At 38.2% G+C, this 13,273-nt stretch overlaps 1 protein-coding gene across 1 annotated transcript in view; it reads right to left on the bottom strand.

The window, feature by feature from the left end:
- LOC124606636 (A disintegrin and metalloproteinase with thrombospondin motifs adt-1-like) overlaps positions 1-13,273 on the bottom strand; it is a 153,422-nt gene that overhangs the window by 9,378 nt on the left and 130,771 nt on the right. The window lies entirely within an intron of this gene.

Below are 13,273 nucleotides of genomic sequence, written 5' to 3'. Positions count from 1 at the left end.
TGTCAGTCTTTTTTTAGTTGAGACTCCTCAAGAGGAAAGAATGTAAAATTAAGTGAAGGATTTTGTTACTTGCAATTACTTAGCTAGGATGTTCCATAGCAGATAGCGGGGTATGTGAAAAGGCAACAGATGATTGGACAGAAACCATTTGGGAATGGAGTATGCAAATGGTTGGAAGTCACTTGGATGTAAAAAGGTAAATAGAATCACATGTATTTAGTAGGTTTTTCCAGAGATAGTTAAATCCACCAGAAATGAGTAATCAAACAATGGAAAATCCAGGATGGAATGTAACAATATTATGAAAATGAAAGTTGCCACTTACCATATAGTGGAGATGCTGAGTCGCATGTAGGCACAACAAAAAGACTGTCACAATAAAAGCTTTTGGCCAACAAGGCCTTTGTCAGAATAAAACACACACACGACACGCAAACGCGAACACAATGTGTGTGTGTCTCCATAAATAAGTATTCGACAAAGGCCTTGTTGGCCTAAAGCCTATATTGTGACAGTCTTTTTGTTGTGCGTATCTGCAACTCAGAAAGGAGTGAGTAGTACAAGATGAAAAGTTTGCACTACAAATTGCCTCAAATGCACCTCTAATTGCCCTTGAAACTGTTTGTACCTAACTCCTGCCTTTTCTGAATTTGTAACTACATAAATAGGATGATGCCTTTATAAGAAATGGAATATGATTCTACCTCCTGCCACATCTCAAAATCTGAAAATAAATGAAGTGGACAAGTATAACACACAGTTAAAAGAAAATGAACCGTAACAGTAACAAAAAACCAGAATGGGAAAATGAATCTCTAGTTATAGGCGATTCCTTGCTCAAAAATGTGGTAGTGCCCTATTCCACCATAGGCATTCGGCTAGGAATTACGGCACACCATGTGAACAAACAGTTCAACAACATATTACTTTCAGCAGACTATCGTAGCAAGAATTACAAAGGAATCTTAATATACGTAGGCAGGCATTCTATTAGAAGCAGCATTGAAGAGGACATTGTTAGTGAAACAAAAAACTTTATAATATTTGCAAGTAGTCTGTGCTGAACATCTAGAATGGTAATGAGTGGCATTGTCTGCAGAAGATCCATCAGGATCAGTATACATGTGTATTATTAACCGTGATGTAAACAAAAACTATTGCAATTTTAAAAGCTGTGTTTATGAATCTGAATAAGTTCTTACACAATAAATAATTGGGTGAAGACAGTTTATGTTTAAACAGGTTAGGATCCAAGATGCTTACTAAAGTGTTCGCTGACATGTGTATAATTCTAAATAGGGGAAACTTATACGGAAGGGTGGGGCATGATACAGTGTTTAGCAATGGAAACAGTTAGATTAAAAAGCCCCCCAGTAAGAAGTATGCTCAAAACCATAAATAGGAAAGGAAGTATCTACATTATGCACTGGAATATTGATGATCTAAGTGCTGACTTTTCAAACAAAAGTTGTAAAGTTGATGAATTAAAAGTTTTTTTTCTGAAAGTAAAAGTATCAAAGGATTTTTTTCCCCATTGACTTACAGATGATGATATTAAAATAGTTAATAAAATTGAATGTTTCGAAATAGCTAACAGCTTTCATTGTGTTGAGGCTTCATTCTGATTTAAAAAATGAAATAAGAAATGATTTTAATTATCTGAATAAAGAGCATATTTTTGAAAACCACTATGTTGAGGTAAGGGACATAAATGTCATAGTAGTTTCTATTTACAAGATACCAGAGAATGCAACAATTGAAACTTTTCTGGTCAAAATTCAGTGCCTGCTCAAAAGTCTCATTAAAGAAAGAGGAAAAAAGATTGTAATAGTAGCTGATTTCAATGTTAACATTATAGTGGGTAGCAATGATATGTCCTAATTAGTTGACAGGATAAAAAAAAAACTTTGGCGTCAAAGTAAACTTCCCAGAAAGCTCAAGTGTAAATGTACAGCCGATAACCTGTATTGATAATGCTTCAAGATGTTTATATAAATTTTGCTTAGGTTTAGGGAACACTAACCACTCTACATTATTCACAAAACTCAAAGGAGTTTAACATAGAAATTTCATGCAGCAATGTCATACAAAAAGGACCACCATGGAAAAAAAAATCGGATAGATTTAGTAATCAGTTGAGAGAGATTGAACAGACTTTTGACAGCTATATCTCAAATAGTAATAACTGTGAAAAATTTTTAAGTAGCGTTCTTGAAATATTCAATGAAACCTTTCCACTTAGAATTATGTGCAACATATTGAATATTACATGTAAATGGATTCCGAAAGTATAAGAATTTCTTGTGCCAGAGAAAGGCAACTCTGTAGCGAACTGGGATGTAACTGAAATAGGTATTTTATTGAGTATGTCAGATGTTATTAAACTATATTTAGAACAGTTATGGAGGCAGCCAAACAAATGGCAAACATTAAGTTCATTCTACAACATAAAACTGAGAAGAAAGTGTTTTGGTCTGTTGTCAAATGATTGTTAGTCATTATTGTTAGTAGTAATGAAATAGCTAGGATCAAACTAGATTATAAATTTATTGCAAACCCAGTTCAAATATCTGTGTGCTTAAATGGATTTTTCCATAAATATACGGAAGATAGATGGAGCAGAGTATCAGAGTAAAGTTAATCCCATTTGGGTATCACCAAAAAGCTGAGTATTTCAGATTCTAAAAAAGTTTCAATAAAAAACCATGAAACATGTTATACTATCATTAAAAGACAAAAACTCAGCTGAGTGGGAACAGTTACCAACTAAAGTGACCATAATAGCACCTCCCTTAACTCAAATAAGTAACTAATCTGTTTGACCGGGCTACTTGAAGTATGCAGAAGTTAGACCTCTGTTCAAGAAAGGATTAAACTGTCGTTCTATTTGGCCAGTTCCATCAAAAGTGTTGGAGAAAGTACCTGCAATCCACAATCAAAATTTTATTGTAAAAAGTGAAAAGTGACGTTATTCTAAGTAACTACAATAAATTCCATCAAGGGGGGGGGGGGGGGGGGTAATAAATAACCACCCCACACACACACACACACACATACACGACTATTACCAATGGCAACTTTGATCAGAATTTCGGTCGAAAGTGCCAATGGTAGCAGTCGTGTGGAAGAGGTGTGTGTGTGTGTGTGTGTGTGTGTGTGTGTGTGTGTGTGTGTGTGTGTGTGTGTGTGTGTGTGTGTGTTTTCTTTGCTGAAGAAGGCTTTGGCAAAAGGTAATCTTTCCATTGTGCCTGCCTCCAGCTCAATGGGTTATCTGTACAGTGAGTAGCAATATGTCCATTTCCTGATATTACGACCTGGAGTTTCCGTTGTTTGATTTTATCTACAGATTAGATGCAGTGACTTAAATTATACCTGCAGTATAGAAAAAGGGTAACTGTCCTGTTAAGTCAGTAAATTATTATTCTAAATGGAGTACAGTCTCACAAAGTGTGCCTCAAGTGCCATTTTAGGACCAATCCTATTCTTATTCTACGTAAATATATATTCCCCATCAGTTCTGTTTGTAGTTCAGTTTTAATTGAAACTGCTGAGGGGGGAGGGGGGGGGGGAATTCGAATGCTACTGTGCCTTCGCTTGGCCTTCGAAAACTTAAATAGGTGGAAACTGTATATAGAAAGAACCCATATGATATAATTCAAAACCAAACATCCAAATTGAATGTAGCTTAAAATAAAGCAGAAAAATCAATGTATGGAAGAAGTTGTAGTAATGAAATTCCTTGGACTAAATGTGAACAAGAATTTAAGCTGGAATATGTATATTGACTTAGTATCAAATAAATGTAGTAATTTTGTATTTGCAGTTCAAATACTAGCAAGGGCTACTGATGTGAGTACACAAACAACAGCGTATCAGTTATTTTGAATGTGTCATTAGGTATGGTACAGTATCTACACAATGGTGGAAAAACTGGTAGAAGCAGACCTTGGAGAAGATCAATTTGGATTCTGGAGAAATGTAGGAACACACAAGGCAATAGTGACCTACAACTTATACTAGGAGATAGGTTAAGGAAAGACAAACCTACATTTGTAGCATTTGTAGACTTAGAGAAAGCTTTTGACAATGTTGACTGGAATACTCTCTTTCAAATTCTGAAGGTAACCAGGGGTAAAATACAGGGAGCAAAAGGCTCTTTACAATTTTTACAGAAACCTGACAGCAGTTATAAGAGTCGAGGGGCACGAAAGGGAAACAATGGTTGAGAAGGTAGTGAGGCAGGGTTGTAGCCTATCCCGATGTTATTCGATCTATACTATGAACAAGCAGTAAAGGAATCAAAAGAAAAATTTGGAATAGAAATTAAAGTTCAGGGAGAAGAAATAAAAACTTTGAGGTTTGCAGATGACATTGTAATTCCGTTAGAGACAGCAGAGGACTTGGAAGAGTAGTTGAACGGAATGGACAGTGGTTTGAAAGGAGGATATAAGATGAACTTCAACAAAAGCAAAACAAGTATATTAGAATGTAGTCGAATTAAAACAGGTGATGCTGAGGGAATCAGATTAGAAACGAGACACTTAAAGTAATAGCTGAGTTTTGCCTTTTGGGTAGCAAAATAACTTATGTTGGCCGAAGTAGAGAGGGTATAAAATGTAGAATGGAATTGGCAAGAAAAGCATTTCTAAAGAAAAGAAATTTGTTAACATCGATTATGGATTTTAAGTGTTAGGAAGTCTTTTCTGAAGGTGTTTGTCTGGAGTGTAGCCACGTGTGGAAATGAACAATGGGCAATAAACAATTTTGATAAAAAGAAAAGAAACTTTTGAAATGTTATGCTACAGAAGAATGCTGAAAATTAGATGGGTTGATCAAATAACTAATGTGGAGATACTTGATAGAATTTGTGGGACAAGGAATTTGCTGCACAATGTGTCCAAAAGAAGGGATTGTTTGGCAGGACATATTCTGAGACATCAAGAGATTACCAGTTTAGCATTCCAGGGAAGTGTGGGTGGTAAAAATAGTAGATGGGAACAAAGAGATGAATTCAGCAATCAGATGCAGAAAGATGTAGATTGCTGCAGCTATTCGGAGAAGCAGCACCTTGCACAATAGAGATTAGCATGGAGAGCCGCATCAAACCAGTCTTCTGGCTGAAGACAACAACAACAACATGGTATAGTTTTGTGGGAAAGTTCAAATATGATGTCTCAAATACTGAAGCTGCAGAAGAAAACTGTCAGATATGTGTTATCTCACAGCAAAAAGAATCTTGCCTCCCATTATGTCTGAAACTGCAAATCCCAACTGTTCTCTTCCTGTATATTTACTGCATTATAATCTTGTTACACAGCAAACAAAAATTATTTGAGCAGAATGATTTTAGCCTTACGTACATCAGAAACAAAGATAATTTTAAGCTGCCCACACACCAACTGAAATTATATACACAGGCTCCACAATATATGGGAATGAAAATAAATAATAAATTAATAAGGAAGAACATTCTTAATATTAAGAAAGATACTTTAAAAATAAGTCTGCAGCAGATTCTATGAGCAGAAATGCTATTATTTGATAGAATAATTCACCAAGGATGAAATGATTATTTGAGGTAGGGGTAACTTTATACTGGGGTTCAAATGGGAGAGCAATGTGTAAAATATGACTTTAAGCAAGTCAAGGTAACTTAGCCTCTCCTGCTCAGATCCATCTCTCACCTCCAAGATGGTGAACCCCTGGAAGCAAAGCAACCCTCCGGAGGATTGGGTGCCCAACTCCAGTGGAGAACAGGGTCTGGGCGGATGAGAAAAGGAAAAATGTCCTCTGAAGAATAGGATGTTGTGCTGTGGGCTAATAACAAATACCCGGGAAAAAAGTCTTATGAAAGCTGAAAGAAATGTAATCAGCCAGACCTTAAGGCAAAGATATGGCAACGTGACAAAGAATACAAGAACTGGATCCTGGCATGTACAGGTGTTATGTATAGAATTGGAGTCCTTGGAAGCCTAATTGGAATAGTGAAGACCTATGTGGTGGATGTCATGGCCTTGCAAGAGATGAGACAGACTGGACAGGGTATATTCCAGAAACAGAAGTGTACTACAGTAGCGACAACGGGAAACACACATTGGTGTGACAGTTACAGTTCAATCAAATCATTGAGAAACTAGTGATAGAGTGTGGAGCAATAAGTCCAAGAATATGTTATAATTCCTTAACTACAGTTTCTTAAATGCACATGCCCTTGCTGACTAGAAGGATACTTTCTATGAGGACTTGGACCCAGCTTATCGACAGTGTCTTAAAAAAAACAGCATAAAGATGGTGATAGTATGTATGAATGTTAAGATAGGGCAAGAGTGGGTATTCTCCCCAGTCGTTGGTAAATACAACCTCCAGAAAGAGTAAGAACGGTGGACTCCACCTGATGAATTCTGCAGCATCCTTAAAATGACAGATTCAAGCACATGGTTCCGGCAGGAGAATATTCTTAAAATGGCTTGGGTGTCAGGAGATGACAATACCAGGAACTAAATTGATCATATATTAATAGATACCAGACATATCTCTAATGCATTGAACTACTGTAGATCTGGAGGTGCTAATATGGACTCCAATCATTACCTCTTCATAGCAAAAATAAGAGGGAGAATTTCAGTTGCACAAAGTTAAAGAAGAAATGCAAAATAAGTACATCATCTCATAATTTAAGGACCTAAGGAAAGCTTAACACTTAGCTGTTAATTTGGAAAATAGATTGTGACAGGAATCCTCCAGAACTGTATGCATAATATAAACATCACTGGAATAAAGCCAGAAATGAAATACAGACTGCTACAAAGGAAGTGATTGGTCGTATTTGAAGTGTGGATGCATAATCTATGGGTTACTAATGAAGCAGGAGTGTGGCATAGGTGATATAATTTTGAACTTCACAGATTATATTAAGATCTCAAAATAATAACATTCATTAAAATAAACGACCTGAAATGGGTCAACCATGTCTTTTGCATGGAACCCAATAAAAAATTGTGCTGCCAGTGGGATGAACAAGCAAGGGAAGATCAAGACTTCGGCACTTGGATGACATATAAGCAAATCTAAAAATTACTGGTGTCGGAGGATGACAATGCTGGGCAGGAATGAATGGAACAATGTCCTAGAGCAAGCCGAGGCCCATCATGGACTTTAGAGCCTGAAAGAAGTAGGTAACTTAGTATTATACTAGTTTATTTATTTTTTTAATATATACAACAGAATTAATTATTGACATCCTGGTATTAGTTTCAGTTGTTTTACATTTAAGATGTTGTAATACAATTTTTTGACCTGTCTCCTGTAACTTAACGCTCCAAGTTGATTGTTGCAAAGAGAGGAATTGTACAGAGGGAGAGGATTCTGTTCTTCTTGTGCCATGGTGATCTTTACAGAGCGTGTACGACTGTTTGAGAGTAGACACAGTGTATCCTCAGATGTTCATGTAATACATCTCCACAGTTTAACCAAAAAAATGTGTACACCCTCTATTTACTTTTGCCCATAACTCACTAGAAAATCATGAGAATCTAATTGTCATAAACTTTGGTTCCCTTTTCAGTTAAAATGTCAAAGGCACCCAATTCATAGGCACGATACAGTGTGTATTATTAGTTAGTTTGGAAACAAGGGAAATTGGCATCACTGTGAGATGAGGCCTAACACTTGCAGATTTGTGTGTGTATAACTGTTGTCCTTATGTCAGCATTTTTATTGTATTTTCTGCTATTGGTGTGGATGATGATATGAACAGTTCAGCTAAATGTGAACATCAAATGTTATCATTCTTGGAGATCTATCTCCACATACACTGAGGTGACAAAAGTCATGGGGTACCCATTAATATCATGTCAGACCTTCTGCGGGTGTAGTGCAGCAACTTGATGTGGCATGGCCTCAAAAAGTCTTTGAAAGCCCTTGCAGATATATTGAGCCATACTGCCATCCATAGTTGCGATAGTATTGCTGGTGCAGGTTTTTGTGTGTGAACTGACGTCTCAATTATGTCCCATAAATGTTTGGTGGTATTCATGCTGGCCAATCTGGGTGGCCAAATCATTTGCTTGAATTGTCCAGAATGTTCTGCAAACCAACTGCAAACAATTGTGGCCTGCTGACCTGATGCGTTGTCATCCATAAAACATACATCGTCATTTGGGAGCATGGAGTCCATGAGTGGCTGCAGAAATAACCATTTCCAGCCAATGATCAGTTCAGTTCGACCAGAGGAGCCAGTCCATTCCATTTAAACACAGCCCACACCATTATGGAGCCACCACCAGCTTGTACAGTGCCTTGTGGATAACTTGGGTCCATGGCTTTTTTGGGTCGGTGCCACATGCGAACCCTACATTAAGCTCTTACCAGCTGAAATCGGGAATCATCTGACCAGGCCACAGTTTTCCAGTCATCTAGGATTCACATGATATGGTCATGAGCCTAGGACAGACTCTACAAGTGATGCCTTGCTATTATCAAAGGCGCTTGCATTAGTCGTCTGCTGCCATAGCCCATTAAAATCAAATTTCACCTCACTGTCCTAATGGATATCTTCATCATATGTCCCACATTGATTTCTGCAGTTATTTCATGCAGTGTCACTTGTCTGTTAGCTCTGGCAACTATAAGGAAACGCCACTGCTCTTGGTCATTAAATGAAGACTGTCAGTCACTGTATTGCCCGTGGCAAGAGGTAATGTCTGAAATTTTATATTCTCAGCAAACTCTTCACACTGCAGATCTCGGAATACTGAATTTCCTAACAAGTTCCGAAATGGAAAATCCCATGCATCTAGCTGTCTACCATTCTGCATTCAAAGTATGTTAATTCCTGTTGTGCAGCCATAATCACATCAGAAACCTTTTCATGTGAATCATTTGAGTACAGTTGACAGCTCCACCAATGCACTGCCCTTTTATTCCTTGTGTACAAGACACTACCACCGTCTGTTTATATACATATCATTATCCCATCACTTTTGTCACCTCAGTGTATATGAGAGAAAATCAATGGTATAAATGCATTTAACAGGATTAGTAGTGGTGGATGAGGGTCAGTACTGTCTAGAATAAGGTTAACAATTACCAAAAGCTGATTATTCAGTTTACACAACAGCTGAAGTTGAAATGCAGATGTAGTCTTGTGATTTTTTTCACTGAATTTGTTTCTGGCCATTTGCAACTGTATCAAAATAGAGGAAAAAAACGTATGAAGTACACTGATTCTCCGCTGAAAGATGAACTGACAACTAAAGCAGTATTCACATAAGGAGAAAAGAATTGTACCATACAGTGAATACAAAACATCTGCAAATTAATTCTGACTCTTGAAACTGTACTGCTGCCAAGGCAAAATACGCATTATTTTGTCAGAGACTAAGCCTGTGGGTTAGATGCTATGAAAAATATTTGTTTATGCCGGTAGAATGTGTGTTGACCTTCCTGCCACCCATAATATGTGTAAAAGAAAGCCTGTGGCTATAGCTAGAGTTGAGTGAAATATGTTTGGCTGTCAAGAGAGCAATGTGTGAAGATTGCGATGACTACCATAGCAAAATTCTGCCGATAGACCGTCCATAAAACCCAAATAAAATTTACTCATTTGCAAAGGCTATTAGTGGCACTGAAGTTAGTGTCCAGTCACACAAAGGTAAGACAGAAACTGAAATTGAAGATTGGAAAGCAAAAGCAGAAATGATTAACTTCACTTTCAAATGTTCCTTTACAAAGAAAAACTGAAAAGTATTGTCTCAGTTAAATCTCGTACCACTGACAGGATTTTTTGGAATTGTTAACAGAGACCGCTAAAGCACAGTTAGTATAAATAATAATAATAATAATAATGCATGTAGCTAGTCCAGAAGCTCCACCTGTGGGAAGCCGGGCCACCTGGTGCAAGTCCTTTTAGTTGATGATAAAGACAACACAATACACAGTCCCCGAGGGGAGAACATCTCCAACCCAGCCAGGAATTGAACTCGTGCCCTACGCATGCATTTTGTTACGCTGATCAGTCAGCTATGGATGTGTACACAATTATTATTAAACAGCAGAAATGATAGTTTATTGTCAGTATAGTTTGTAGTTTGGTTTCCAATAATTCCTTCTCTTCTGTTCCTGTATAACTCGACTCATTTGATTAAAGTTTTTTTGTGATTGTTACCTTCTGAATTGCCTGAGAATTCAGTTCTCACATTACAAGAAAAGAAAACCTTTCAGAAAGACATCAACAGTATGCTGCTTTGCTTCCTGAAAGCCTGTCCTGCTTGCATTTACATCAGTCATTTACATTTGTGTACCTTGTCATTTATTTTTCTGATGCAAACTATGAATTCTTCAGTCCATTCACCATTGTTTTGTATAATACTATTTACCAGTTCCATAAAGTACTGACTCATGTTTTTAGATTGATAGTGGTCTTGGAGCCCTTCCTTTAACTCGTGGAAATTGCAATCATTTGTCAGTTTCTAATGCGAAATAATGAATGTCCAAAAATTGCATTCCAGCCAATGTTTAGTCATATGGAAAGATGAGTACTCTCCTCACTGTCCTTACACCAGTTTTGGAATATCGAAATTCATAGGAATAATCTCCAATTTTTTCAGAGAAAGTGGAAGCAAATTAGGGTGCTTCAATCCTAAAGTTAAGATTATAGAATGTTCCTTTTGAGACTTGCACTCAGCTTTTCTAGCTTATTCTGCTGGACTAAGTTATCACTACATATTTTGTAACCTCATAAAATAAGGACTGAATTCCATCTTCAGTAGAAATCCAAGTAGCTGCAGCTTAGTCTGACACTCTTGCTGGAACTGAAAATTGTAAACTGTGGTAGGAGATTATAATAAAACAAGCACTGGTGTGATGGGCTTCAGTGGTTACTTGTAGCATTGTTGTAGATCTTATGGTTTGTGGTATTCTTCTGCTGGCTGTGTAATGGCCTTATTCTTTGTCTATAGCTAACTTAACATGGGTCATTTGAGCCAATATATTGGGATCATAGGTTGGTAATTCCAAACCAAACTTAAGTTACGCATCTCCTACTACAACTTGCTTCAACCTACTCACTTGCTCGATGTTAGCGAGGGAGAGGTAGTTTTAAGACCATTCAGACAATATACCAGATTGTGTTCAATCGTTGTTTGTTTAGTTCCTTACTCTCATGTGACAACCACAAAGCTGCTAGAATATCTGAAGGGTGCAAGCAGACAGTATGTGTATAAGAAGTACACAAGTGGGAATGTCTCCACCATATATTAGATTTCCTTCAACTGTGTACCTACCCTCAATTTACAAAACTTTTTCAACAGTTACCTATTTCTTTCACACTTCTGTTTTGTTCATTCCATTCCTCAGGGTACTTCTTCAGTTGTATCTCATATTTCTTTCACACTTCTGTTTTGTTCCTTCCATTCCTCAGGGTACTTCTTGAGTTGTATCTCATATGTTATGCTCATTGCATAATTTTATTTTAGTTCTTTCCTTTGTGTTTCTCTGTTGTCTGTTTTTTACTATATCTTTTTCAACAACGAATTTCCATACCTTTCCTTTTCTCCATGTTGCTTCTCATTTCTCGCCTTGTTCTTTCCCAGTAAGTAAAACCATTTGGTCTTGCATTGCTGTTTCACATAGCGTAACTGTTATAATTGGCTATTGTCTTATGATTAAACACAGGAAAATGCTAATATTTTACAATTATTACTTCTAAATGTTATGTGAAATACTTACTTGTAAGTAGTAGGTAAGTCCTGGTAGAATGTTTAGCTTTTGTGATTAAAAGGACCACTAATCAAAAAGCAGAAGTGTTAAGTCATCAACAAACACAAAAAGAAAGAAAACTTGTTAGCTTTCGGAACAAGTTTGTCATGGGGGGGTTGTGTTGGGTAAGTTGCATGGGCGGGAGACGAGAGAGAGTGAGAGAGATAGAGAGAGAGAGAGAGAGAGAGAGAGAGAGAGAGAGAGAGAGGTTGGGGCAGGAGGCGGGGAGAGGGACCGTGAGTGGGTCACTTGTGGCTTGGAACGAGGCAGTTGGTTTGCTGGCTAGGAATGCGGGAAGGAGGGGTGTAGGTACAGGGGCTAGGCATGTGATGCATGATTGTCTGTCAGAGTAACTGCAGAGTGGAGGCTATGGGGACAGTTGGTTATCAAAGCTTGAGACCAAGACAATTATGTGAATCAAGCATATGTTGCAAGGATGACTTCCATCTGCATAGTCCAAAGAAGCTAGTGGTGGAGTGTTGTGGAGTGGACATTGAAATTGAGCATGCTGTGCTAAGTTGCATGTTGTGCCACTGGATGGTCCACTTTGTTTTTGGCAATAGTTTGGTGGTGGCCATTCATCCTGGTGGACAGTTGGTTGGTAACCATACCGACATAAAAAGGTATGCAGTGTTTGCAACAGAGTTGGTATATGATGTTGCAGCTTTCACAGATGGCTTGGTCTCTGATGGGGTAGGACAGGCCTGTGACAATTGGAACAATTAGTGCTGCATGGGTGGATTGGTCTCTGATGGGGTAGGACAGGCCTGTGACAATTGGAACAATTAGTGCTGCACAGGTGGATTGGGCAGGTCTTGCAGAAGTATGATCCCTGTGGTGAGGGGTTGGGTGTGGGTATGTCATAGGGATGGAGTAGGATGTAGGTTGGGAGGACGACAGAACACCACCTTGGAAGGGGTGGGGAGAATGTTGAGTAGGATGTTCCTCCTTTCAGGGCATGATGAGAGATAATCAGAGACCTGCTGAAGGATATGTTTAAGTTTTTCAAGTGCATGGTGATATTGGGTGACGGGGCAGGGGAGGGGGAGGGGTACCACTTTGTAACTCATTCTTGGGGATGGTGTGAGGTTTGGGGTTATGTGAGTATATGGCATGGGAAATCTGGTTGTGAACTAGGTCTGGAAACACCTCTTCATGGCCAGGACCACTGCTACTCTGTCCGCAAGATACTGTTACTGTGCAGTCCATAATACATACACCAGATTTACAAAAGTGAAAATGAAACTCTTGCTCTTCATAATCTGGAGGAACATTCCAGACACCTCCGTCATCAATTGTCCAACCTGTTGACATCCTACTACTGCCTTGGGACACCACTGTCCATCAACACCCATCTAATCACCTCTTGGCCACTTTCCAGGAATTACTTATCTCCAACTTAGCCTTGCCATCCTTCCCCATGTCCTCTCCTAATAATACTGACCTTTCAGCAGAAGAAAGAACAACCATACGTAACCTGATAACAGACCTTGCCTAATCACCCTCCCTGCAGACA

This window comes from Schistocerca americana, chromosome 3, assembly GCF_021461395.2.
Source record: "Schistocerca americana isolate TAMUIC-IGC-003095 chromosome 3, iqSchAmer2.1, whole genome shotgun sequence".
NCBI classification, from domain to species: domain Eukaryota; kingdom Metazoa; phylum Arthropoda; class Insecta; order Orthoptera; family Acrididae; genus Schistocerca; species Schistocerca americana.
Note: the sequence above shows the minus strand (reverse complement) of the source record. Positions and strands in the feature narration are given on the sequence as shown.